This window comes from Accipiter gentilis, unplaced genomic scaffold, assembly GCF_929443795.1.
Source record: "Accipiter gentilis unplaced genomic scaffold, bAccGen1.1, whole genome shotgun sequence".
Classification (NCBI taxonomy): Eukaryota; Metazoa; Chordata; class Aves; order Accipitriformes; family Accipitridae; genus Astur; species Astur gentilis.
The window spans coordinates 705,604-732,397 of NW_026061011.1; the positions used below are offsets into that span (position 1 = coordinate 705,604).

At 51.4% G+C, this 26,794-nt stretch overlaps 2 protein-coding genes across 2 annotated transcripts in view; one reads left to right on the top strand and one right to left on the bottom strand.

Moving 5' to 3' along the window:
• Positions 1–5,190, bottom strand: part of LOC126037290 (uncharacterized) — a 262,258-nt gene extending 257,068 nt beyond the window's left edge. The window contains exon 1 of the mRNA XM_049797603.1: positions 5,153–5,190. The gene's annotated coding sequence lies outside the window, so the exon portion shown is untranslated. The remainder of the gene's footprint in view (positions 1–5,152) is intronic.
• LOC126037291 (electroneutral sodium bicarbonate exchanger 1-like) overlaps positions 1–26,794 on the top strand; it is a 301,597-nt gene that overhangs the window by 187,450 nt on the left and 87,353 nt on the right. The window lies entirely within an intron of this gene.

Below are 26,794 nucleotides of genomic sequence, written 5' to 3' on the forward strand. Positions count from 1 at the left end.
CAAAGCAATTGTCCTCCTGTCCCACAGGGAGCATCCCAATAGAAGACTGAATGCTTTAGGACTGAAGGCCACTTTTTAGAGTACACAGCTTCGTTTATAAGGCCCAAGTACACACTTTTCTGTCCCAAAGCCTTGTTTTGACTGTCCAAATACTCCTTTTCGCGTCCCAACCCTTCTTTTTTGTGAACAAATCTTCATTTTGATGGTCCAAAGCTTTATTTATAAACTCCAGAGCCCCATTTCAGGCTCCACAACCTTGTTTCTAAACTCAAATTTTGAGGCTCCGAACCTCAGTTTTAGGGCCCAATGCCTCATTTTCGGGGTCCAAAGAATCGTTTCCACAATCCACCCCTTCATTTTTAGGGTCCTGAAGCCTCATTGCAAGGGCCCAAATACCCATTTTCAAAGTCCAAACCTTCCTTTTACAGCACAAACCCCACCGTTAGAGCCCCAAGCCTCATTCTTTACCTTCCAAAGCCTCCTTTTCAGGGAACAGAGCCTCCTTTCCAGGGACCATAGGCTCAGTTTTAGGATCCAGTCTGCAACTAGGGAGAGCCCAAGGCCTCATTTTGAGGGTCCAAATATTCAATTGGAGGGCCCAAAGCCTCATTTTAGAGGCCAAGCTCCTCATCTGGGGTATAAAGCCTCACTTGTTTAACACACAACCCCTCATTTGGAGCTTCCAAAGACCCATTTCTAGGGCGCAAAGCCCTCGTTTTTGGTACTGAAGCATCCCTTGAAGGCACAAAACCTAATGCAGGGTTCAAAGCCTCAGTTTCATTTCCAAAGCCCCACTCTTAGGGCCCAAACCCTCCATTGGAGAGTCCAAAGGCCTCTTTTAACAGCTGAGGGCCTCCCCTGGAGTGACCCAAGCCCTCTCTTTGGGACCAAAGCCTCATGTCTTGGGGCCCTATCGACACCAATAGGTTCCCCTCCTTTGCAGAGCCCAAAGGGTCACATGTAGCATCTCCCCCACCATTTTTAGTGCCCAAAGCCTCATCTGGAGGGCCAAAGTCCTCATTGTTCTGGTCCAAACCTTTTGGCCTTTTATGACCCATAGCTGTTCTTTAGGGCCCACAGTTTCACTTGGAGGGTTTAAACCCTCAGCTTTAAGGCACAAAGCCACGCTTTTAGGCTCCAAAGTTACACTTACAGGGCAGAAAGCCTCGTTTTCCCTTCCCAAAGTCTTAGTTTTGGCTTCCAGAGCCCCATTTCAGGCTCCAAACCCTCATTTTGAGGGTCCACAGGCTCCCCTGCAGTTGGCAAAGTCTCCTTTTTAGAGCCCAAGGCCACTTTTTTAGTTGCCGAACTCCCATTTTCAGTCTCCAAAGCCTCATTTTTAGGATCCAGCCAGTCGTTTTCAGGGTCCAAGCCACATCCTGAGTTTCCAAACCCTCATTTTTATGCTCCAAACCCTTCTCTTAGGGCCCAAAGCCTCACTTTGAAGGCCAGTCCCTTGTTGCGACACAGACAGGACTGTCGGGGGATGCAACGGGTCTACGAAATGCCTGACAGTTCGAGAACAGCGCGACCTTGAGCAGCTTGTAGTGTATCCTTGAAAGTCTGGGAAGATCCGAGAAGAGTGGTACAAAAACAAGATAGCGATAAGAAGAACCGTTACTAACTAAACCAATCATATACTAACACATACTCTGAAGTAGGGGATAAAAAGGTGTGTTAGAACAATAAAGGAGCCATTTTGCATGATCTGTTACTTGTCGTGTCCATCTCTACCGCGACACAGGACCACCAACGGGCCTGGGTAGGAACCCCAAGGCCCATCAGGAGGTCGTGAGGGGACGAGAGAATAAATGCACAGAACAAGGCGCAGCCTTCAACAGCGCCCACCTATGGGACTCACAGAAGGCATGAGTACAGCTTTACAGAGCTGGACCAGCCCCTCCAATAGCCCAGCCACAAAGCTTTCTAAACAAGGCAGAAACATTGACTCCTTTTCTCGTCCCTACTTAAGGTTCCCTGTAGAACTGGGTCTTGGCCTGACCGAGGCTGTAGGAGGGAGGAAGACGAGGGAAAACTTTGCAGGGAAAACACCCAGACACAGTATGGCCTGGCATCAATAAATGTAGGCACAAGCAAGCCCTTGGGAGCAAACTCTTTATTCTCTGCCTGGGGGAGCTGCCTGGGGGCTCTGTGGCCCTGGAGCCACACACCTCCTCAGGACATCCTCCACAAGGCTCCCAGCTACCGCCCTCTTCAATGACTCAGGCTGCACAGGCTCCTCTGGGAGAAGCTTTAAACGCACTGGTCTGTGCCGTGCTCCTGCCTGGGTAGGGCGCTTGGGACCCGCTGGAGGCATGGGCTCTCTTGGAAACTGGGGGCCCGTGGGGGGAAGGGTGTCTGCAGTGCTCCCTGGCCGGAGTATACGCAGAGTTTCCAGTGCAGGCACTGAAGACCTTGCTGTGGCTCCGGAGGTGGAATCCCTGGACTCCTGAAGGCCTTCTGCTGTCTGGCGAACACCTTGCGCAGCACCTCGGCGGAGAGGTGGGAGGAGAGTACGTGAGCTCTCCTCTTTGAGTTGTCCCGCTTCCTCCGAAGGCGTGACTATTGCAGGGAGGCTGAGAGGTGGCAAGACTTCCCTTGGTTGAAGCTTCTCCGATTTTTGCTTGGACTTCCTTTCTTCCTCTAACTTCTTCCTCACCGTTTCCAGAATTTCAAGGACAATGGTTTTGGCATACCCGATCAATTCAGCATCCAGCTGCTGAACTCTGGAGATGGCGTTTTGGATGCTCTCCTTGGCAATCTCACAACTCACTCGTGAGACATCAGCAGCCTTTTGCAGTGGTTGCAACACAGGCACCTTTGCTCTCTTGCTTGCTTCTGGGATCTGCCGTTCCGATGCTCTGGCTGGTCCTTGTCCTTCTGTCACTCCTTGAATCTTCAGGATCTCAGAAAACTGACAGCGGAAGTCCTGTTCAAACTGAGAAGCTACAAAGGATGACAAGGTGGAGCTAACACTTTCAACAGCCTCTTTCGTCCTTTTGTCGATAGAAGACTGTGAAGATGCTCTGTCGGAAGATGCTAGTTCCGCCTCCCTCCATCTCTCTTCTCCAGATTTGCCTGCTCGGCTGGTTCTTCCCGCAACAAGCTCTGACAGCTTCTGCCTGCCTGCTGGCCCAGGCTCGGCTGCCTCAGACGTGCTGGGCACCAAGTGCTCCCCAAAGCTCTCCAACACGTTCGCCACAATCTCTTGAGCCACCAGTCTGATCTTGTCCCGGCGATCCGCAGAAGTGTCCAAAGGCTTTGGCCTTCTGGCACTGGCAAACAGCCTTCCACGGACCTCATGGGGAGCCTTCCTTAAGACGCGGACGGACTGATCCAGCGCCTTCACCCGCTCCAGCACCTCCTGGACCACGGTCTCAGCCACCTCTTTAAGCTCCTGGTCTTCTGCCAGCGTAGCCCGCAGCACCGTAGGCTGTATGCTGTTAGGCACTTCTTCTCCGGCACACGCTGCAGACTAAAAGGAGGAGCAGTTAATGAGTGAATGGGTTCCTTCACCTCCCTTTGCTTTCCTCTTCCTCCTCACAGGACCCCTGCCCAGACGAGTCCCTAGCAGTCAAGCTGGAAAAACTCTGGTTTCTCTGTAGGCCACCTGGCACACCGAGGTTTCTGGTCTCCTGCGGCCAGGAGCCAAGTGTTAGGGGCACCTCTCAGAATCAAGCAGGTGCCATTTTGCTTAGAGCAAAGGGCACTGTAGCCCCCCTGGACCTCAGAACCAATAGCAGAGGGAAAGCTGTCGAAGGTACTGGACCAGGCTCTTCTGCCACGGGTCCCAGCTGCCCTCTATCAGGGTGCCCTGTTTGCCCCTTTTCAGGGCCGAATGCCAGGAACGGCTGTTCTGAGAGCAGAAAAGAAAACGATCCTTCTTCTTGAGGCACATGGCTGTTGTCTGCCAGCCCAAGGAAATGTCCTTGGGACAGGAGGCAGCCTGAAGGTCCACCGCGGGCTGCCAGCCTCGTGCAAAGTGGGGAAGAAATTGCGAGTCAAGCACAGAGCCAGGCAGCAGCCGGAAATTGTCATTTGCTCTTTTGCAGCTTGACAGCCTGACTGCCACGGCAGAAGGAGTTTAACCCTTCACCCCAGCATGGATAGCACCCCACACTATCCAGAAATGCTTCCCAAGTGGCTGTTGCAAGGGATGGAGCCGGGCAATGTTTAACGGGACCCCCGCTAACGAGGACTGGGCAACAGCAGGCTCTCCGCTAAGCTCATCAAAGACCTCCTGGAAGAGAAAACCAACCCACGAATGGCCAAGCACCGGCACTGTCAGGTTCAGGGACACTGCATCTTTGGATGCAGAAGTCTTTGGACGAAACCAAGACTTTTTCAACCAGGCGCGAAACCAGCACCATGGACCGTGCGGCCACTAGTGCAGCAGGTTTGTGCTAAATGTGTGAGACCCTGCTCAGAAGTGGCCACTGAGAGCGCCCAGGCACACTTCTGTGTCAGAAAGGGCTAGTGCCTCGTGTCTGAGACACAGGAAGGCAAGCAACCGCTTCTTAGTCTCCGACAGCCACCCTCAAACAAGGACACGTCGCACACTGGCCAGGCACCACCTCCTCAGTGACCAAGCACCCTTCGCAAGCCCTGAGCAGCTCTGTGTGTGTGGCAGCGTCCTCTCCCGAGTACCAGGTACCAATGTGCTGCTGCACAGCAGAGGCAGCCCCCAGCATCCACCCGGCTCCTACTCACCGGCCTTCCTTTGAGAGCGGACTTGTCGGAGCTGCTCTGCATGCCTGGCTGCCTCCTCTTTCCCAGCTGCTGCTGCTGCTGGCACTTGGCCTGCTGGAGGAGGCGTTGCTCTTTTTCAAGAGCCTCCAGTCTTTCCATCGGCTTCTTGGTCACAGTCAGATGCCTGTCAAAAGAAAGGAAGGCAGCTGAGAAGGAGCACCTCTGACCGTCTTGCCCAGGCCATTTTCTGCTCGGCCACTCCCATCACCCTGCTCCTGGTTACTTTGCTCCAGTAGTCCTCCTGCCTGTGCAAGGCTCCAAACACAGACTGCGCCAACGTGACTGCAGCCCGCACCAGCTCCTTCCACCACTGGCCTTTGTTTACTCCAACAGGAGGCTCCAGCACTTCTCTCAGGGACCAGAGGCCCCCTTGAAGAGCAAGCGTTACTTGGCCTTTTCTTACCTCTGCCTCCTCTTCCTCTCTCCACCTGGCAAACTCTGTCTTTGCTCCTGCGGCAGCCACTCTTGCGGGTGAGAAACGTCAGTCCCTCCCGGCAGTTTGGAGGCATCCTCTGATTGGGCCAGGTCTTGCTGAAGCTTTTTCTGAAAGGTGACATTGGGTTGTGGCTTGCTGTTGCCTGGACAAGCGCTCACGCCCCTGCACGCTGAGGCACCCCGCGGACCCAGGACAGCGATCCGCTTCAGCCACGCGACGAGGGCAGAAAAGAAATGCTTCCCTCGGGACTCCGCGTGCTTGCACGTGGCTGTCCCGCCCATGCCCACCCCTGCACCCTGCGCTAGCTCAGCTCGCAGCCCGGTACTCCTTTCCCTGCCACAAGACCCGGCCCAGCAGCACAGCCCTCACCTCTTCTGCACTGACCGCCTCCCCTCCCCAACATGCTGCAAGTAAAGCCCCAGCCCTCGGCACCGTGCCGCTGACCGGTGCCCACGAACACTCCGCTTTGCCTACCTCCTCTCGCATGAATGTTTTCTCTGCCTCCAGCTTGAGTGTGGTCAGATATTGCCTGTACTCATTGAACTCCTTCAGAGTGCAAACCACCTATGGAGAGACGAGGGGAGAAATCCCCCGAGAACTCTCAAGCCAGCTCCGTAGGCTGCCTTCCCCAAAACAGCCCAAACCCAGCGGCGGGAGGGGAGATGCTCCTCTGCACACCCTCCCCTCCCCTCCCCTCCCCTCCGCTCCCCTCCCCAGTGGCGGGGCCCCTGACTCCCCCCCAGCCAGGGCCGAGCGGTGCTCCTCGCCTCAGCACCGGGGCTCGCACCGGCTGCCTCCTTGACGCTCAGGCAGCGCGGGGCAGCCGGAGAAGAGCAGCAGTGGGAATTGCCAGAGGGACGCTGGCGCTACTTCTGCTCCCAGGGAAAGCAGCCCCACAGCCCTGTGCCCTCCGCCAGCAACAGGCGGCTGCAGCAAGCGCTCTGGGAACCCCGCTTGATGAGGACTGTTTTTATCAGCCCGATACCCAAACCTACTCTGCCGTCACTGGTGACGTAACCCTCTCTCTTCAGCCTCTGCAGGTTGTCCTTGCGTTTATGGTAGGCCCGCAGATGCGGGTCATGCAGGCTGTTGTAGTCGGTGCTCAGCAGGCGGCAGTATGGATCTCCCAGATTGAAATAGCCAGAGGGCTGGTGAAGCTGTGAGAGAGATTTTGCACACTATGAAGGAGGAAGGAGAGAGCAGCAAAGGGGTGCCAGGCGGTACTTGTGAAAAAGTAAAGGTCCTTTGAGGACCAACACTCTCCTCCATCCTTCTGAAGCCACAGAGGACACCACAGCCGGGCTGCGGGGTCAGGCTGGGCTGAGCTAGGCTGGGCTGGGCTGGGGGAGAGAAGACAAAGCCCACCAGCAAAGTAGGCATCTTAGGCCAGCAGAAAGAACTGCAGACCTTGCCAGTCCTCCTCTTTGTCTCTGCACCAGGGAGCCAGGAGCTTCCCTCTACTCCCCAGCGCTGCCAGATTGAAGGGCTGTGGCGCCCACTGTAGAACAGGCAGCCACAAGGACTTCTCTGAATGACGGGGACCCCGTAAAAGAGGAGAGCTCTTCTACCCCTTTCTACTTCCTTTACCTTTTCCCCCAGCTTTGTCCTGCAGAAGACAGGCTTGGAGCCCGCGTGCACAGGGATCTTGACCCCAAGGGGGAGGTCCAGCAGCCCAGGACCTCCTTCTGCCAGTGGCTGTCTCCTGTTCCCGAGCTAGAAAGAGGGAGACACTCATGGGCACTCAGGCACTATCTCCATATAAGCCTCCTGCACGGCAGCTGCAAGAAAGGCTCTCGGAAGACTCCAACCAAGGGGAGCGCCCAGAGCGGCCCAGGCAAGAGCTGCTCTCTCCTTCCTCGCCCCCGTCCCCGCAACTCCCGACCCTCCCTCAACCCACGTCTGCGTCCTTTCGCAGCAAGCCCTGCCACCTGCTTAGCCGTAAGCCAGGCTGGGCAGAGAGGCAGGACTCCCTGCAAACTCTCCCCAGCCCGACCACCTTGGGATCCCTCCCAGCTCCCCAGCCATGTCCCAGGCTCCCGGCCTGAGCACTCTCCATCGGCACACTGCTCACCTTTCCCCCCTTCCCCACTACGCTCAGCAGTGCGTCCACGTTTCGGACGCCAGCAGTGAGACGGTGCTCCATGGCTCCTTCCAAGAGCTCTCCTGGAGCTGCGACCCTGCGCTGGCACCTCTCGCTCCAGAGGCACCCAGCTGTGGCCACCACAGCCGGTCTTCCAGCAAGCGCTTATATAGAGCAGTTGCACATTGTTGCATCACTGCATTGCTGCATCATCACGTTGCTGCACCACCGCATTGTTGCATCATCGTCTTGCCACGCCACTGCCCAGCCGCCCCAGGGCCCACCTGCAGGCCCGTCTGGACACGCATGAGGGCCACCCGCTCTCGCTGACCCTGCTTTGAGCAGGGGACCTCCACTCGGTGCTGACCTGCTGCCCCTTCTTCCTCCTTCTACCTCTTTTTCCCAGCTTTGGCCTTCAGATGGCAGGGCTGGAGCTGGGCCGCCCGCGGGCGGCTGCTGCTGCACTGGATTTGGTAGACCATTTTTAGACCATTTCCCTCTCACGGGCAAAGCAGCCTCAACTTGGGGAATTGCACTGAATTACATTTTTGGCCCACTGCCCTCAACATCTCCTTCCCGATTTGCGTCTTGAGAAACACAGAGGACAAACGAAGGATGCACAAAGCCCCTCTCCTCCCCTTGCTTCAGCCCACACACCTCTCTGTCCCCTCCTCAGTCTCCCCTGCCCTCGTTTCTGCTGCGCGTCACCCTCTGCGACACCCTCCCAGTGCCTCCCGGGAGGTGATGGGCGGCGCAGGACGTTCTGCAGCGGTGCAGGGAGCACCTCAGTGCCGCCTGCTGCTTCTGACCCATCAGCTTCCTCCCACACCAGTGACCTCACCATACCCCAGCAATGTCACCTGCCACCGCACCACCCTCTTGCTTGCCTCTGTCCTCTGCCTCTGGTTCTCACAGTCCCTGCCCTCCTCCTGCTTCCCCAAGGGGCTGGAGGAGCTCAGAGCTGGGGCAAAGTGGGCACAGCGCTGGTACAGAAACCTGCTGCTGGTGATTCGCGGGTTGAGGCCCCCATGGAAAGGAGGCACTGTCACCTCTGTCAGGAAGAAAATACCCTCCTGATCACCGCAACACGCTCACTCACAGCCCACGCTGCACTTAGTGGAGAGGGACCAGAACGATCCATGCATTGCCTCTGACACTCAAACGGTTTTAACACGGACCTGACTCGTGTTTTCCTGACCCTCTTGCAGAAGAGGAGAAGGAGCCGCCAGCAACCGCAGCCTCTGCATCTCCAGACCTCGCTGGAGAACGCACTCGGCACTTGCTTTCTGCAGAGACACCGCTTCCTCAGCAGCGGGGGGACGAGTGTGAGCCTGGCAATATATAAAACAGTAAAAGCAGGGGCAAGCCAGTGTTACTGGTCAGCAGGTCCTGCTGCCCCAGGCTCTAGGCAACAGAGCAGCCAGAGCACTCGGGTGTATCGGACTGTAAAAGTGGAAAGGAAGAAACCTCGGGCAATCTGAAGTTCTAGTCAAAATGACACCTCCTCTCTGAATCCACAAAGACCCTGTCCATGGCTTTTTTGTCCTGGCCAGGCAGCATAAAAAAAGAAAAATAATTAATTAAAAGAAGCCAAGAATATTACGCAGAACAGCTTATCTTCCAGGATTTTCTAACTTGTAACCTGCAGACCCACGCAGATGCCACTGCAAATGCAGACACCATTGCAACTACCAGCTCAGATGCAGGTACCGTTACAGATTAAGATACCATGGCAGAGGCAAAGGCCACTGCACATGCAGATACCACTGCAGAGGCAGGTACCACTGCAGATGAAGATACTGTTGCAGCTAGCGTTGCACACATACCGTTACGCCAAACTTTTTCTATTCCAAGATTTTGTAACTTGCATCCAAGCTCTGTGCCCCCCAGAACCATCATCTCCATCTTCTCCACCATCTCCTCCTGCCCTCAGCCACAGAAGGAAGTCTGTCTCGATAGCTTCAGTAATTTGACCAGAAGAAAGCACGAAAACGTGTTCCTGTACTAAGGACGAAGGGCAGGAACTTGGGAGTCATTTGCCTTTTGTTACAATCATTAGGGATGCCTGTCCTTGCTATAAGAGAGATTCCCTTTGCAAGAACCAGATGGCATCTCTCAGGAGAGGTTAGCTTCTAGTTCTAACTCTTGACTATTTTCTGACCTTCCTCACCTTTTGGAGCTGGGCCAGAGCCCTCTCAACATCAGACATCGCTTTTTGGAGTTAAGCAACAGTAACCCTGAGTTTCTCATGTCTACTCATTTCTGCCTTGCTCTCCTAATCCTCGAGAAGGATGCAGAAATACTCTCAGAACTGTGACCTCTTTGTCTGGCCAGCCCAAATACATTGATTACAATACAGATTCCTCCTACATGGTCTATTTGTGCTAATCAGACACTTAATTCACAGGAATATGAAAGCAGCTCTTCTCAGGAAAAAAAAAACAACAACCATAACCAAACCCAAAACCCACTACAGATGACCAGAAGCGTTAGCTTTCAAACTGGCATTGTTTGAAAACAGAAACACTCTGCCCAGCCACAAACGCAAAGGAATAAATAAATTCGGTGTGCTTTTAGTACATAACATCAAGAAACAAGATGTTCAGTTGTGTGTCACAGTTATTGGGCCCGTTACATTGCCACGTTCACATGCAAACAGAGGAAGAAAAACCCTTATAAACCTCTCTAAAGTGGGTCAGAGGAACAGCCACTCCCACAAAGATTGCTCCAGACGGAGTCAACAAGATCAACCATGAAATGCTGAGCAAACGCCCCAGCTGCAGTTTTCTCGGAGGGGTCCTCCTGTTTCTGCAGCGTTTGCATCGGCTGGCGCTCGCAAGGTGCCTTTCGAGACAATGCTGCATGTCAAAATTCAGCCTCTTGTTGGTACGTCTTTGACCTGGATTTGGAAGAGTGACCACAATGTACAACGCATCAATCCACACAAAATCAAGGACACCAGTATTTGCATTCTCCAGCCCCTCCAGTCCCTGTGTAAGAAAAACAAACAACCTCCCCACCATGTTCCTGTGAAGAAGCGATGGGCCAAACTAATCCTCTCCTGCTGCCCTAGCATGCACTAGTCTAATTAGACATTGTTTTATTGGGCTTGCAGAGAAAGAGAGCCTTGGGACAAGCTGAAGGCTGTCCAGGATTTTCTGCACTTTTCAGCGTTTACGTTTTATATCCAGTTTGGTGTAAGTAAAGACTGAAAAAAGAAATGGAGAAGGCTGATGAATGGTGAGTAAGTATTACTGTAAAGGTGGATAATTATTATTAGAATGGTGACAGTTTTGTATTAGAAATAAAATTATATTATGATAAATAAACACCTTTATGAAGAGGAAGTCTTGCCTTTCCTGTTGACTGCTAATTGGGTATAGCTCTTATCGTTGCCTGACTACTTGGAAACCATGAATGCATGCGCACCACAAGTCATGTCTCGTTATTTTGGGAACGTGTTATTTCCCACTGAGTACCAAGACGACAGCTCTTAATTGTACGTCCCGAGAGCAGCCTCCACTGACTGTCCCCTGCTGCGCACCAACACCAACAGCACTGTGCTCTCCCCTGCCCATCTCCACGCTCCGGCGGAGCTCTTCACACACCCCTGCCCGGGCCATGCTGCCTCAAAATTCCTTCTGTGCTGCTCAAGGCCGTGAACACTGTCACGCTACAGCTGTACCCAGATCACTGTTCCTCATTCTGAGCGAGTCTGCCTGTTCCTGTGTATTCCCACCTGTCTACAGCAGCTGTTGCCTTCTGTCTTGTAAGCGTTTTGGAAAAGTACCCTTTTTTTTCCTGAATACCCTCTTTGACCTCACTACAGGACAGGTCCCCAGTCCATCACCACGGCTGGTAAAGGCTGTAGCGATACAGAATTGCGCAGGGATGACAAATACCCAGCTGTCCAGCTCACTTCAGTTGTTTAAGACAAGGCTTTTGGCTAGAACACAGTCAAGAAAATGTAAAACCTAACACTCCCATCTGGATCGGCAGCTCTTTCTTCATCAGTTCCTTGCATTTCTCTCATTCCTTGGGAGTACACAGCAAGACTTTCCTCATCAAAAGAAGCAACAAAGATCAGTCACAAACATGCACAAGACCGGACATCCACATACTTGCTGCCTACCCAGTAACAGTAGCAAAGCCCTGACTATACACAAAGATTAAATTAACATACAGTTTTCCTGCGCAGGAAGCAACTAAGGATCAACCAAATACAACCATCTGTTGTTACCTATTTGCACAACAGGCACATGCTGCTTCAGCTTCTATCTTTCAGGCTGTTACCCACGAGAAAACGGAAGCACGTTTTATTGCAAGAGGAAACCTTCAATTGGAAAGCCAGGTCATGGCCTGGTTTGCCTCTCGGTGCACCTATCTAGTGAACAGCCGAGGAAACGTTACACGAGCAATGAGCAAAGCAAACCCAGGACACCTCAAGAAGTCCCGTAACTACACGAGTCTGCCTTTCCCTTTCACCCCAGTTCCCAAAGCACCAAGGCAGGAGCAGGCAGGGCACTCATGCGCTCAGCTCACACCAGGGAGGCTCACACTCAGCTCTGTCACCCAGGCTTAGCAACAACAATTTCTGCTCTCATCTGGGGCTTAGTCCACGTGTAGTCATACGTGTGAGTTATGGCCTAGCCATGGTGATACTGCTCAGTTTAGGGTTAAACATGAGACGTTGTCCTTTAAGGAGGACCATTAATCCATAGCTTCACTAGGCAAGCCTGATTACTTTGTATAAACTATGCATGCTTTGCTGAGGACCCTTGCAGAGGCACCACGAGACAAAGGTCACCTTTGTCTCGGCAAGAGGAGGACAAGGAGGAGGAGGCAACACAAGGAGGCGGAGGCAACACGAGGACACAGCAGGACACAGGAGGTAAAGCAGGAGGAGGCAAAAGGAGGTAGCAGGAAAAGGAGGAGGAGGAGGAGGCAACAAGAGGCAACAGAAAGCGAAAAAGGAGGAGACCACAGGATGCCAGACGAGGCAACAGGAGGACGAGGCAACAGCCAGCCACAGGAGAAGGAAAAAAAGGAGGCAAGAGGAGGACGTAGCAGGACACAAGAGACAAAAGAAGGAGGATGCAACGGGAGGCAAGACAAAGAGAGAAAGGAGGAGACAATAGGATGCAACAGGAGGCAACACTAACAAAGAGAGAAGTAGGCAACAGAATGCTCTAGGTGGCAACAGGAGAAGGAGGAGGCAACAGGAAGACACAGCGGGAAGAGAAATAGTGGAGGCAAGAGGGGGACACAGCAGCACGCAGGAGGTAGAGAAGCAGGAGGAGGAGGCAACAAGAATCAATAGGAGAAGGAGGAGGAGGCATCAGGGTGCCACAGGAAGCAACAGGAGGCAACAGGAGTAAGAAAAAGATGAGGCACCAGGGAACACGGGAGGACCCCAGACGTAAACTAGGAGGAGGCAAAAAGGAGGCAAAAGGAAGGAAAAGAGGAGGAGGCAACAGCATGCCATAAGATGCATGAAGAGGATGCAGGATAAAACAGGTCATGGAGGAGGAGTTGGAGGAGGACGAGGAGGATGTAGGAAACGGTGGAGGCAACAGGAGAAATGGGAAGCAACGTGATGAGGGAGAAGGCAAAAAGGAGGCAGAAGGAAAAGGTGTCTTTGTCCTTCTCGGGCCTCCTCTTGCCTTTTATTGCCTCCTCCTCCACTTGCTTCACGCTTCTGCTCTTGCCTCCTGCTGCCTCCTCTTTCCTCCTCCTCCTCGTCTTCCTCGTCCTTTAGCCTTCTTTGGCCTCACGTCGCGGTTTCAGCCCAGCCTCATTAGACAAGTCTGGGGCTGCTACCTGGGATCTCCGGTCCTTATAAGAAAAGGCCAAAAGACTCTAGGAGACGTCTGGAAGGAATCACAGGGGATCCCGGAGGGCAGAGGTTCCTCCAAGAAAGAAAAAAACCTCAACAGTAGCTTCCTTGGAGGAGTCTGGGGCTTCTAACTGACACCTTAGGTAGGTAAAGCAGAGGACAGAAGACTCTGGGAGATGCCTGGGAGGAGTCTCAGGTGGCTGTCGGAGTTGAGAGATTTCTCTACAGGACAACAAAAATGTCTCGAACTACTTACTTGGAGGAGTCTGGGGCAGGTAGCTGGGATCTCCGGTCCTTATAAGAAAAGGCCAAAAGACTCTAGGAGACGTCTGGAAGGAATCACAGGGGATCCCGGAGGGCAGAGGTTCCTCCAAGAAAGAAAAAAACCTCAACGGTAGCTTCCTTGGAGGAGTCTGGGGCTGCTACCTGAGGCGGTAGGTAGGTAAAGCAGTGGCTAAAAGACTCTGGGAGATGCCTGGGAGGAGTCTCGGGTGGATCCCGAAGAGCAGAGCTTCCTCCAATGGAGCAAAATCATCTTGGGTAGCGGCCCTGACGAAATCTGGGGCTGGTCATTCCCTGGGAGGCGTGACCAGCCTGTGGGACCAGGAGGCAGGTCTTGCTCACGTGCTCAGGGAATAGCCGATCGCCAGCTCTGGGGTCAGGAAGGAATTTTCCCCCGGGGCAGATTGGCACTGGGCCCCGGGAGTTTTTTGCCTTCCTCTGCAGCACTGAGCAGCACCACTTGTCAGGGCTCCTCTGGTCCGTTCTGGCTAGGTTACTGCCTGCTGCTCGTGCACCACGAAGATGGCATCTCGTGCCCTGCAGCTGGGGAGAGGAAGGCTTTTTTTCCCCCACTGTGGGCTAGCAAGTGTCCCCAGGGGTTTTTTGCCTTCCCCTACAGCACTGAGCACGGCCCCTCGCCAGGGCTCCTTTGGGCCGTTGTGGCTAGGTGCCCGCTGCTCGTGCTCCACGAAGGTGGCCCTCGTGCCCCGCATCCGAGGGGAGGAACCTTTCTGACTCCCAGGCCGGGCTCCAGGGGATGCTCCCGGGGGTTGCTTCTTGTCCTCTGTAGCACTGAGCACAGCCCCTTGGCAGGGCTCCTCTGGGCCCTTTCGCCTAGCTCCCTGCCTGCTGCTCTTGCACCTCCAAGGCACCGCTCGTGCCCTGGCTCTCTCAGGCTCTCTTGCCCAGGGCAAGTCTGGAGCGGGAGCGGAGCGAGCTCTGCTCTTCCCTTAGCTCCATTTCCCCAGGGCTTCTGGCTTGGGCAAAACAGCCTGTGCTTGGAAGGGCTCCAGGCTTGCTGCCCCATCACGAGCTGCCACTTTTTGCCTCTCCCTGCATGCAAATCAAGCGCACGGCCGGCACGAGAGCGCCTTTCGTGCATTGTTGGCCAAGAAGCACAGCGGCGCAGCAAGTTGACGAACGCAAAAATACGCTTTGCACCTCTACCTCTCATACTTTGGAAAATACCCCACGGTACCACACACCTCCTCCTCCTCCTCCTTCTTCTTTTGTGCGTGGTCGGTCCTGATCCTCATTCTGCACGTTCTCACTCTTCAGGAAACAGGGACTGCTTGGCCTGTATTCCTCCTGCTACTTTCTGTAGCTCTGTGACTTGCCTTTGCCGGGCTGCAAAGGATGTTTTCTCAAGCTCAACTGAAGAATGCATCAGCCTGCTCCTGGCTACACAGGCACATTGTGTTAAGGCTTGTGAGCATCGGCTCTGAAACAGACTCAGAAAAATAAAAATAATAGCCTGTTTCCACTTGCAACCTTTGTGTTATGTGTCTTTCAAAGTGGTTTTGGAGCTGAAACCCTCCTGGTGTTTCAGGCAAATAACTGGTCTCATTGGTATTTGACTCATGGTGAGAGCACAGGGAACAGAGCAGAGTAGAACAGAACAGAACAGAACAGAATAGACTGGAATAGTTCAGCTGGAAGGAACCTACAACCATCATCTAGTCCAACTACCCGACCATTTCAGGCCTGACCAAAAGTTCAAGCATGGTATTAAGGGCATTGTCCAAATGTCTCTTCAACACTGACAGGCATGGGGCATCCACCGCCGCTCCAGGAAGCCTGTTTCAGGGTGTGAACACCCTCTTGGGAAAGAAATGTCTCCTCACGTCAAGTCCGAACCTCCCCTGACAGTGTGGTAGCAAACGTCCCTTGGTGCCTTGGTAAGGAACGGTGAGGAAACCGTGCATGCTCTCTACACCTCTGCAGAGTTCCTGCAGAGGGAACCAAACCCCTGTCTTTCACCTCTGGCATCACCACAACCAAAGGAATGTCTGTGCCCTAGATGCCCTTACTTACATAGTCTGAAGGTACAGATCCATTTTGGCACCAACGCACAAAATGGCAAGGAGACTACCTCTCTTCATCTTTAGGTACTCAAAATAATAAATCCTAAGGGAAAAAGGAGACTTGCCAGGGTTTCCGATAACATCTGAACATCTTCCCACAAACTGAGGTAGGCAAAGAACTCTCAGAAAGGTTCAAGTCACAGGTCAGCTGTGGAAGTTTCACCCATGGCTGAAGCGCCTTTGGTATCCCCTAGAAACACGGCCAACAGGTGTGTTTAATAGAAAGGCTGCGCAGCTGGGTTTCAGTGGGACAAGGGGGTGTGATGGCAATAGCAGCAATGGGCTATTTTGACAGTTTGGAAGAGCTGCCTGGCCTTTGCCTGGCTGGGCTTTGGTCACGGATCCAAATGGTCCACGTCTGAATATGACCAACCTTTCCTTCCACCACACCGGGGTCACCTCCGCGCACTTGGTTCTCAAAGCCTGGCTTACTTCCGTGGCGGGCTGTTGGCACCCACCATCCAAACCTATGGCTCTGGTTACACTTTGGCTTGCCTCCAGGCTGCGGCTGCCGAAATCACCCCCTTTACGCCCCACGAAAAGGGGTTGTGTCCAGCCACATCAAGTCCCTGCTCCTCCAGGCTGCGGGGCCGCATAGGCTTTAGCTCTGGCGCAGAGAGGGGACGGCTAATAGGGGCGGTCTCTGCGCTGCACGCTTGGTTCCTGCCATGGCCCGAGAGAAGAGGAACAGCACCAGGCTTCTCCTTGCGAGCCGAGTGGCAGAGGAGGCGCCAGGGACACCCAGCACCTGGGCCCAGGGCATGACCGCCAAGGGCAGGGAGAAACCCCCGGGCCTCCTGGCCACAGCAACAGCCTGTGGAATGACTGCTGGAGGTGACTTGTCGGTATGACGCATGCCCCCCGCCACCCCTCAAGGGAAGGTGAACCTCCAGGGAGGAACGCAGCGCACACCTAAAGGATCGGTTCCATGGGAGGTCCCTAAGCAACGTGACCTGCAACTTTAGACGTCAGCAACGCCAGAGGAGCTTGGTACGCCGACTCTGAAAAGCAACACGGAGGGCGGAGCGGAGCTGAGACCCCGCGGCCAGGCTCTGTGATCGCAGGGATAGGGAACTGGGACGATAGGAACGAGAGCGGTTGGTCCCTGCATTGAACCCACTGAAGTAAGGAGGTAACACAATGGGGGTTCTGTCGAGCTAACGCCCTACTTCTGGCTTATATATCACACGTGCCCAGTTCTGGGGTACTCACACAAACAGCAGGTCCTTTGGGTGGACTCTGCTCATTATAATGCCAAAACACACCTCCACCCCCAAAGTAACCCACCTCCAAGGTGCGACCACCCCCCCACTGAGCACACGCTCTGAATTTTCTCTAGCGTATACCTTTAAAAGCAAACCGAGAGAACTTTATACCAATCAAAGGAAAGGTATGTATGACTAGAGTCACTCAAGCTCCACCGAAAAACTCAGAAAATATAAAAGGGCTTAAGAGAGGAGAAATGTCAGGGAAGACACCATCACAGACAAGTCAGGAGGACATCGCTGACTTCTGGGATCAGTCGATGAGCTGAGCCTCTCTCCCCCCCCGCCATACGGATGCCTATTGCGTGAGATTCGAACACTCGGCTGTACTGAGTCCTTCCCCGGGAAACTTAGAATTCTTCAGAGCTCTTTTCTTTCATCATTTCATGCGCTTGTAAGCGACTGTATTGCCACCTGCACGTGCTTTGCAGACAGTCTGTTTCTCATGGGCAATCCAAAAGCACCTGTACCGTTGCTATAATAAACTGCGCTGCTCATTCATCTAGTTGTGATAGTTTGTTTGCGTGTGACAGAAATGTCAGAGTCAGCAGGTGGCAAGGGACACCCTGGAGTAGCAGGCGACTCTTTGGCAAAATGCTGCCTTAGCCCTACAGAGAAGATCCCTTTGGCTGGTTTGCATTAGCCCTTTCTTCCAAAGGCCTCACTTTGGAACACAGGATTCACATTGGTGTGTGACACTTGGTTTGTTTCTGGCAGCTCAACAAACACAGGGATACCGTGTCTTGGGTAGGAGGGTAGCTCCTACACCACGCTGAGCCTCGACATATTTAACATCGTTGGGATGGAGCCCCAGGAGACGCGGAAGAATGCGGGGATGGACCTGCCACCATCCCCGTCTGCCACGGCAGAGCAGCCGAGGAAGAGGCAGGCGCAGAGCTCCTTGCCAATGCCACCCAGCAAGCGCAGGGCTCTGGCAGACGAAATGGGGGTGTGAGGGGGGATCAGACAGGGGTGAGATGGAGATGGGGGGAGTGGGGGGTGGGAGGGGAGGGGGGTGGATTGGTTGGGGGGGTTTGAGGGGGTGGGTGGGAGGCGGGTGGGGGGTAGGGTGGGTTTAGAGCAGCTGTGGTGGGACCTTTTCTTTTGTCTTTCCCATTAAAAGCTCTTTCTCCAGAACCGCTCCGTGCCTGTGTGGGATGGGGAGGGAGCGCGGGGGGTACCGGGAAACAGCCCCCAAGAGGTGCAAAAGACCCGCCGAGCCCCAGATCCGAGCCAGCAAGCCCCGAGGGGAACCCAGCCACCCCCAGGCCTGAGTCACCACCAGCGCGGCAGGCGATGGTGGGGGGCGGGACGGGAACGGGAACAACTCCCCTGTCCCCTTCCCCAGGGGAAGCAGCCCTTTGGTGGGGAAGCCAGGACAGACAGGTCCCTGCAGGACTCACGGACACAGCCCCACGCAGAAAGCAGCACAGAGCCCCTGCGACAACGACAGACCTTGGGGGCCGGGGGGGACACGGACACGCATGGCCTGCAAGGCCTTCGTCTTGAACACCACCAGCGTCCCCTCCAGCGGGGACAGGGCTCGGTGCACAGCCCTTCAAAGCCTCAAGACCATCACGGCCTTCCTCGGGTCCCAGCGCACTCAGCCCCGGAGAGCCCAGCTTTGCCTCACTGACACAGCAAAATAACCCCAAATCACCCTAAGAATGGTGAGGGAGGGAGCTGCAGGCCAGGCAGGGACCCTCCTCCACTTCTCTGGCTGCACCTTGGGCAGCTGTAAGACCAGCAAGGAGGGAGAAAAAATCAGAAAGAAAAAAAAAACAACAAATCACTGCACCAGCCAGAAAGTTCCTGGAAACTTTATCAAATGGTACATTTCAGCTTGGGGGCTTGAAGATTTACACCCATGTACCAGTAAAGCTCTCCATGCATGCTACAATTTGGTGGGAGCAAGATTTGTGGGTATGTCTGCACCCAAAACGCAGCAGTAAGTGGCATCCTTTAACTGCTGTTCTTCCCAAGCCCATTTACCTTTGCAGAAAAAGGGATTGTCATCCTGCACATGGCACAAAGCAAGACACATGCAGCCTATGGTGGCTGAGAGGGTTATTAGGGAATAAATGCATTGAGCTGGTAAATTCAGCCACCAGCACTTGAAATCAGACACTGAGTCCCAACTCAAGAAGCGCTCGCTCTCCTCCCTGCCATCACGCCTCACCATCGAGCTATTAAAGCCGTCCCATTGTACCAGCTGTCCCAAGGCTGGCCCACAGCATCTGCCCAGCTTCAGCAGGCACCAAGGCCAACCCTTACGCTTCCCCTGCCTGACCCTCCGACTCAGCTCCAGCCCTTCTGGGGCAGCCCCTGCAATTTGCCATGAGCTGCTGTTAACACTCACGGGCCCAGTGACAGTACTGGATTTACTCCAGTTTATGTCAGGAACAGTGAGCTCAGCCAGGACATTTGGATTCTTCCCATCCTCCCACCAACCTTATTCATAAACAGGGGTTTGTTTGGGGTTTTTTTAAACGCCGTATTTTAGGTAGATGTAATTACTGTGAAATGCAGCAAGAGGTCAGCAGACTACATCATCACACAGACGGTCCAGGAGATGAGACGCCGTGAGCCGGGACGACAGTCAGCCCCCTTCCACTGTTCAGCCCCTGGAAACATTTTGAGAAAACCAGAGGGTCAGGCTGCTCCAATACAGCTCTCACACTCCTGGCTCTGCAGCCTTCATCTCACATTCCCCACATCCCTTCGGCCTTTCTAATCACAGGCTTTAAGGTCACGACATACATCGGTGAGCAAATATTGATTTGCCTGCACTGCCTACAGATCATAATCTAACTCCACGCACCTTAAAGAAGCTCAGCACACACTCCACGTTCTTACAGCTGCTTTGACTGCAATTCAGTCTCTAGTGCATTACCCTTATTTATAATGCCAGGGCTTCAGCGTGGTGCCTCAGGCACTCTAAAATTATTACAGGGCCCTTTTGACTTTCAATTCCCTTCTATTCAATTCCATTTTTATTTGTCAGCAGAGACTCCCATTGACCAGCGGTGGAAGCCAACCGTGCGCAGGCAGACGGCACTACTGCATGTTAAGCCAATCCTATAGAAATTACCTGCACGTGGCTCAACACGACGGGTCATCTCAGTTTCAATGAGAAACGCCGCGTCTGGAAGAGCAGGTGGCAGAGCGCTCCTGGGTGCAGCTGCCTTGGAGAGATGAGTCATCCAGGCTTGGAGCAGCACCGGGGGTGCTCAGATGCAGCCCCTTGACAGTGCCATCTGTCCGGCTGATGCAGCCATCATTTTAAAAAACGGCGAAGGAAAGCGACTTTAAGAATCAGAGCTCCGGTGAAATCAAACTTCAATTATTTACCAAATCTCCCTTTTACAGTCACCTAGCAGCAAACCAGTTTCCACAGCTGGTACAAAATATTAAAACCATCAAAATATTTAGACATACCATACAGAATGTATGGAAATATGCTATCAATTCCCCCCTTCCTGTTTGAGGCTACTAATTCTTTTAGTAGTCTCACCTGAACGTAGCTTGTGTCACAGTTGCGCACAGCATTCTTTATCTCCTTCCGTTCATTTATGCTAACATTAACAGGCTGTATTTAAGAGAAATGCTACTAACTTAGACAAATCTTTAAGTTGACAGCTTGCTTAGCTGTATTTAGGAATACATGAACTAATCTACAACCATGCTCTTTTAGAAGAAGGTACCTTTCATATGCCTGGGTAAAAAAAAACATCACATATGAAGACATTCTATGTACATTTTATGTGATGGATATATCCTTTCAGCAGTTTTTTTTTTTAAATATAATTACACCATTTCTTCAGCTAGAGAAAACAGTGAATTGCAGAACTACAAGAAATGGATTCCTGAGGATGACAGGGAGGTAAGTATTTTGTTAGCGAGTTATTGATGGTTTTATTTGCTTCTTTCTTATTTAATCTAGTGATGACTTTCCCCTTTGCCTGTTCTCCGCCAGGATTCACTCTAACAGCTAGTGACCAGGCAATCACACTCACTAGGTAAGTTATCAAATACCAGAGGCCTTCGTTTGCATAGCCATGTTAATCTGGTGTTCACAGCACATCCTTCGGTTCACTTTTAATAAATAAATCCCATTTATTTAATAAAGAAAGAAAGAAAGAAAATAGCAGAGGGGAAGGAAGGTTGCTGTGCTGCTTTACAAAGCAAGCAGTAGCTCAAGCAGCCTCAGAAGGGACGGTTCTGCCCCCTCTACTGAACAGAACAGCATCCTCCTCCGTGAGCACTACTGCTGCTTTCACAAATAGGCCCTCTGAAATCAGGTGCTCAGTGTAAGGGTGAAGAAATCGAGCCCCACATCAGTTTACTGCTGGGCCAGTTCCTGGCTTTGCATTTCCCACGACAGTCAAAAGGAAAATGCATTCCTGCACTCCAGAGACAACATTTTTGATTTTCAGGCAAACTTTTTTCTCCTGTACCGCCAGACCCTGGAGCCTGATGCATGGTTAGACTTTTTCTAACCTTGACACATCACTGCTATTGCAAAAGTTCCAACAAATTCCTTTTGCTCTCTGTTCAAGGAAAGTTTCACCAATCTCCAGGAGAAAACAGCAGCCCCAGTTTAAATCCAGCCTGCGCTTTCTCTGCGCAGACAGTATGAAAGAAAAAACAAGAGGTGAAATGTAAGCTAAAGCACCGCTGGCTTCCTAACCGACTAAAGGCATGAAGACCCCATCCTTGACACAACACCGTAAATGACCCTGTGACAACAAGCACAATCCCACAGAGGTCACCAGATGCAGAAACACATCCTTCTTTCTCCAGCACCTTTTCCCTTGGCCCCCTCCAAATGCTGCCCGTGCGGGCTCCAGCTGCCTCCTACCTCTGAAGCACCTTCTGCCACAGCAGCAATGTTCTTCTGCAGAGTTCGACACCTCTGTCACCCCAACCTTAATCACAGGATAAATAAAGGGCCTGACAAAGTCTACAATGGGTCCATCTTTCTCAGCCTTGTCCTCTTTTTTAAGCTGCGGGGCTCTTTTCTGAACAACATTTTTCTAAGTACAGCTGGGAGATGAGTGTTGGAAATCGGTGCCAGGAGCTGGGGCTGGAAGAGAAGACAGGAGTTTTGAGCTGGAAGGCGCGGGAGCCTGGGAGGGGGCAGAAGAGGGGCTCTGCAGCAGGGCGAGGGGCTCTGCAGTGAGGGGCTGCCAAACAGGGCAAGTCTGTATTAGCGACTATAGTCTCCGTTATCACTCCCCTTCCACCTTCTGGAAGGAGCGGGGCGGCAAGATTCTCCCTGTGGGAAGCAGTCTGGGACAGGACGTGGGGGACACGTGGGGTTTGCAGAAGGGCTCTGAGCGAGCAGCAGAGGCTGCCGGGGCAGTGGTGCATCAGGAGCTCGGGGCAACCAGGGCAAGGCCTTTCCCTCTGTGCTGTGCCCCGACACTTACATCTGGACACCTGTGGCCTGGGCTACACTTGGGGCTGGAGTACGCAGGCAGGAGCCCTGCTGCCAGCTCACCCCCTGCTTACACACCTACCCCACGCACAGCACTGCTGCCTCCTTCTCTTACCAAGGAAGCAACAGCCATAAGCTACCTCTCCAGCACGTGCAAGCAGGGCAGTACACTTTGAAACGCGTTTCCTCTAAAAACATCCCAGACAAAACAGATGCCAAGAGCGACAGTGTAGTTCTCTGCCTCCAAAGAAGCGGGGTACTGCTGAGACTGTCCACTGCACACACAGAGAGCGCTTTCCACCAGCCGTACCAACACACCCTCACCCAGGTATTACCTGTTCATTAATTACTTGCACTAGCAGATCTTCCCCACCTCGACTTTCGGAATGTTGGGCCATTATGGGACTTGGATTCCTCCCAGTACGAGGCAACAGCATCTTTTTAAAGAAATAAAAATAGCACTGCTACATGGGTACAACTACCTCTTATATTACTAGAGTTAACACAGAACGCATCGTTGGTAGAATTCCACTCAGTCTGGTTGACTTACCCTCTCGATAATTTTTTGAGCCCTTACATCTTACCAGTTTACTGAAAAGGCACTTTTTTTTTTTGGACAAAAGCCCAAATAAAATACTTCGCAGTCCATGTAATTCTCGGCCTTCCTATGTTCCTGTATGTCTCCTTCTCTAAAGCGGATAAATAAATCATGCATTTGGTTTTCAAGTAATGCAATCAAATGCCAGACAGACATCATCTAACCCAAGAACCCATTAACTGACCCAAGCTTTGCTCCCCACGAGACCAAATGTTCTAACAGACTCAAGATTTAAATGCATTTTATCAAAACTCTAACATACATACCTATGTATATATCTCATCCCTTCTGCTCTGAACAGGACCAGGGAAAAACTGAAAAAACTTAATTCCAATAATTTACTCCAGAGCTGTCTTGTAGCTCAACAGGCTGATTCACAGGTCAAAGAAACTCGCAACAAAATAGCACCAGAGCTATTTTCATTCTCCGTTTCCCAAGACAGAGTATTGCAGTTATGTTTGCCAATATTCACCGTTTACACCAATTAACCAAACTTCCCTATTATTTATAACTTCTTGGGGTACAATTTCATCGCTTTTACACATATGCCCCTCTGCCTCGCACTAGAACCATGGATCCTACTTGAGGTTGCTCACCGAGTACAGTACGATTTCGCCTTGGTACACTTAGAAATATCTTTGTGAATGGTATTTCACAGCATGCTCTTGCACGTCCCCTTCAGTTAGCAAAACATCATGGATATGCTCTACGTATCTGTACTCCTAAAGTTGTCCTCTTCATGTAAAACTGATTTTAAGTCAAGCTGTTATGCAGCTGTTCCGTAATCAAATTGCATACCATAAAAGCTGATGTAGAAAGTATTACCACGTTGCAGAAGGTAAATAGTCATAGATTAAGCTTGTTCTCCTTAGCTTGAAAAACTAGGCAAGTTAGAGATCAGGACTTCTAAAATTAATCAAAACCTTGGCAGATGTATTAACAAAAACAAAGCTCAGTGTTTTAAAGAAAATAAAAGGAGTCTGCTTTTGTTCAAGCTCTGCTAAAATTACCTGATGGATAGGTGCCTAACGTGCATCCTGTGCCAGACACTCTGTATGCACTGAGACCTTTCTTATACACTTTCTTAATTACCTGCACTGCTTATCAGTATTCATTCCTTCATATAGGCATACTCATTTCAAGCAACTTATCTTAGTAGGGCTATTTTCATCACAGCTTGCTTTGAATACCATCTCATTGGCAACATCAGCTGGTCAATCCTTAGGTATACATAGGATTCCCACAGGTACCCGCACCTACAGAATCTGGCATTTGTGAGACAATGCCTGTGCAAAGGCTAACGAGGTGGCTAAAACAGTCTCATTTGGTGCATCCAGGGTGGGTGCTGCATCCTCTATCCACAGCGCAGACAAACACAGGACTAAGATGCACGTGATACAGTGAATTTACTGGGTGAGAAGGGAGAAAGCGGAAGAGGATTTGCCTTCTGAAACGGGACAGTACTCTTCTCAAGAGCAAGAGCTGCTGCTTTTATTAACTGTTTTTCAAAAATCTGCAGCTAAGAGGACTCCTTTGAGCTGAGTACTTAACAGTCCTTCTCCACTTGTACATACTTGACAAATGCAAGGGTATTGCCCCTTAGGGTGTGTTTTGGCTTGATGGGGGTTTTGTTTGTTTCTCCAGAAGAAATTGCCAGGAAGTAGTAAATGTCAGCAGCTCTTCAAATATGCTGGTGTGTTTCTGCATGGTTTGTAGCCCTGCCTCCAAAGGAAAAACACATGCACACAGTTTAGCATTGAAAATACTTCACACTGTACTGATGGCTTTTTTTCTTCTGAATCTCAGTTCGTAACTGTTGGAAGCAAGTTTTCTAGTGTCCTGGTTTCAGCTGGGATAGAGCTAACTGTCTTCCTAGTAGCTGGTACAGTGCTATGTTTTGAGTTCAGCATGCGAAGAATGTTGATAACACTGATGTTTTCAGTTGTTGCTCAGCATTGTTTAGACTATAGTCAAGGATTTTTCAGCTTCTCATGGCCAGCCAGGGCACAAGAAGTTGGCACAGGACACAACCAAGGCACCTGACTCAAACTGGCCAATGGTGTATTCCATACCATGTGACGCACCATTTAATTTAGGAACTGGGAAGTGGGGGGAGGCAGGGAATCGCTGCTCGGGGACTGGCGGGGTGTCGGTCGGCGGGTGGTGAGCTATTGCCCTGTGCATCATTTGTACATTCCAATCCTTTTATTACTACTGTTGTCATTTTATTAGTGTTATCATTATAATTATAGTTTTTTGTTTTCTGCTCTATTAAACCGTTCTTATCTCAACCCAGAAGTTTTAACCTTTTTCCCGATTTCCTCCCCCATCCCACTGGATGGGGGAAGTGAGCGAGCGGCTGCGTGGTGCTTAGTTGCTGGCTGGAGTTAAACCACGACATCTAGTCATAAAGTTAACTGAGCTATTGGAAAAACCTGCTGTATATTATCTTTACACTGCTATCCACCAGCATGGAACTTCCTGTCCTGTAAATACATACCTCAGATTATAAAATACATATGCATGTGTTCATTTCAAATGATCAGTTATTCATTTCATAGCTGAAGAAACATATCTCAACATGAGAAAACAGGTATACACCTACTCACTTAACTGCAAGTTGTAAGCTTCACTGCAACACACCTTATAGTTTTAGTTTCTTTCCAGAGGTGAAGATGACAACAGAAAGGCTAGAGTCCAAGGCTGTTTTCACCTACCCTGAATGTTATTTCAAGTTATTGCTCTGTGATTAATACAAAGATTACACAGTGATATGGCTTGAAAGGCTGACCATCTTTCACACACTCTGCAGTGTGAGGTTTTGTACATGGATCATAGAGAAATGGGAATCAGCACAGGCAGATCAGTGATTTGTCTGTCACACGTACAACAAAGTGTTAAGAGGTTAACTTGCAATTTGTTTCATTTTTATCCTTACATCTCCACCACTGGTAAGCCAGTTGGGTGAGACCCTTCATTTCTGTAATTCCAACTGGTTTACACTGTACTCAATATTTCCATCTCTAAACATGGGCCCACTCAAAACAAACAACTGATTTCAGGTTTTAAAAACACTTTTTGAGTTTTAAAACATCTCTAAGTTTTACAGCAGTCCAGTTGTATGTGCAACTCCAAAACATCCCTCGCCTGTAAATCCACCAGTCAGATGCTCATTTACATCATAGGTCTTTCACCGAGCGCAATGTTCCTGAGGCGGGCACAATGCGATATGTGCCAGTGTAGACTCTTTTCCATTACCAGGGAAGGTAAAAAGATGCTTTAATATCACTGAAAATTCAGGCTGGATGGAAAAACACACAAGTAGAAAATGCTGATTTCAAAAATGCCAAGGCATATCCTTTCATTGCCCACACGGAAAAAAACCATAGACCAGGTATAGCTATGGAGATCTCTTCCTCCACCCCACTACTGCCTTAAAGGACAACGGGCAGATTTTTCACACTGCTTGGGACCCACAAAGATCTATAATTTGCTATTATGTTTCTGCATGCAGCCCTCTGCATCATGCGGGAGCAAAGACACGCTCCTGCTGCCTTGCAGCCCTGCCACTCCACAACTCCCAGGACACCTCAGAGCTCTGCACATCCACATCGGTTCTCCTTGGGTGGACATTCCCAGAGGAATTATGCTGCTGTGAGCACGCAAAGCCGTGTAATCCAAGCCACCTGAACGAGACACAAAACAATTGTACATTTTCTCCTTAATAAACAGTCCCTCTGGACACAGAAGTCACAGACTGTCTCTGCTCGGCAGCACGTGGGCTAACGGCGCATCAGTCACATCCTACATGTTCTCCGTGTTGTTTCTTTCTTTTGCAGCACTTGCAGGTATCCACTGGGGAATATGGTAATCCCAAAACACTGCTGCCTCCATGCTACATGGTTTCACCATTCATCAACATTAGCTGTGTTCATGCATGATAAAGTACTGGCTTATTTGTACCGGAAGGAAAGACAAATTAGGAAGTTTGTGTACTAACATTTTATCTGCCCTGGCTTTGACA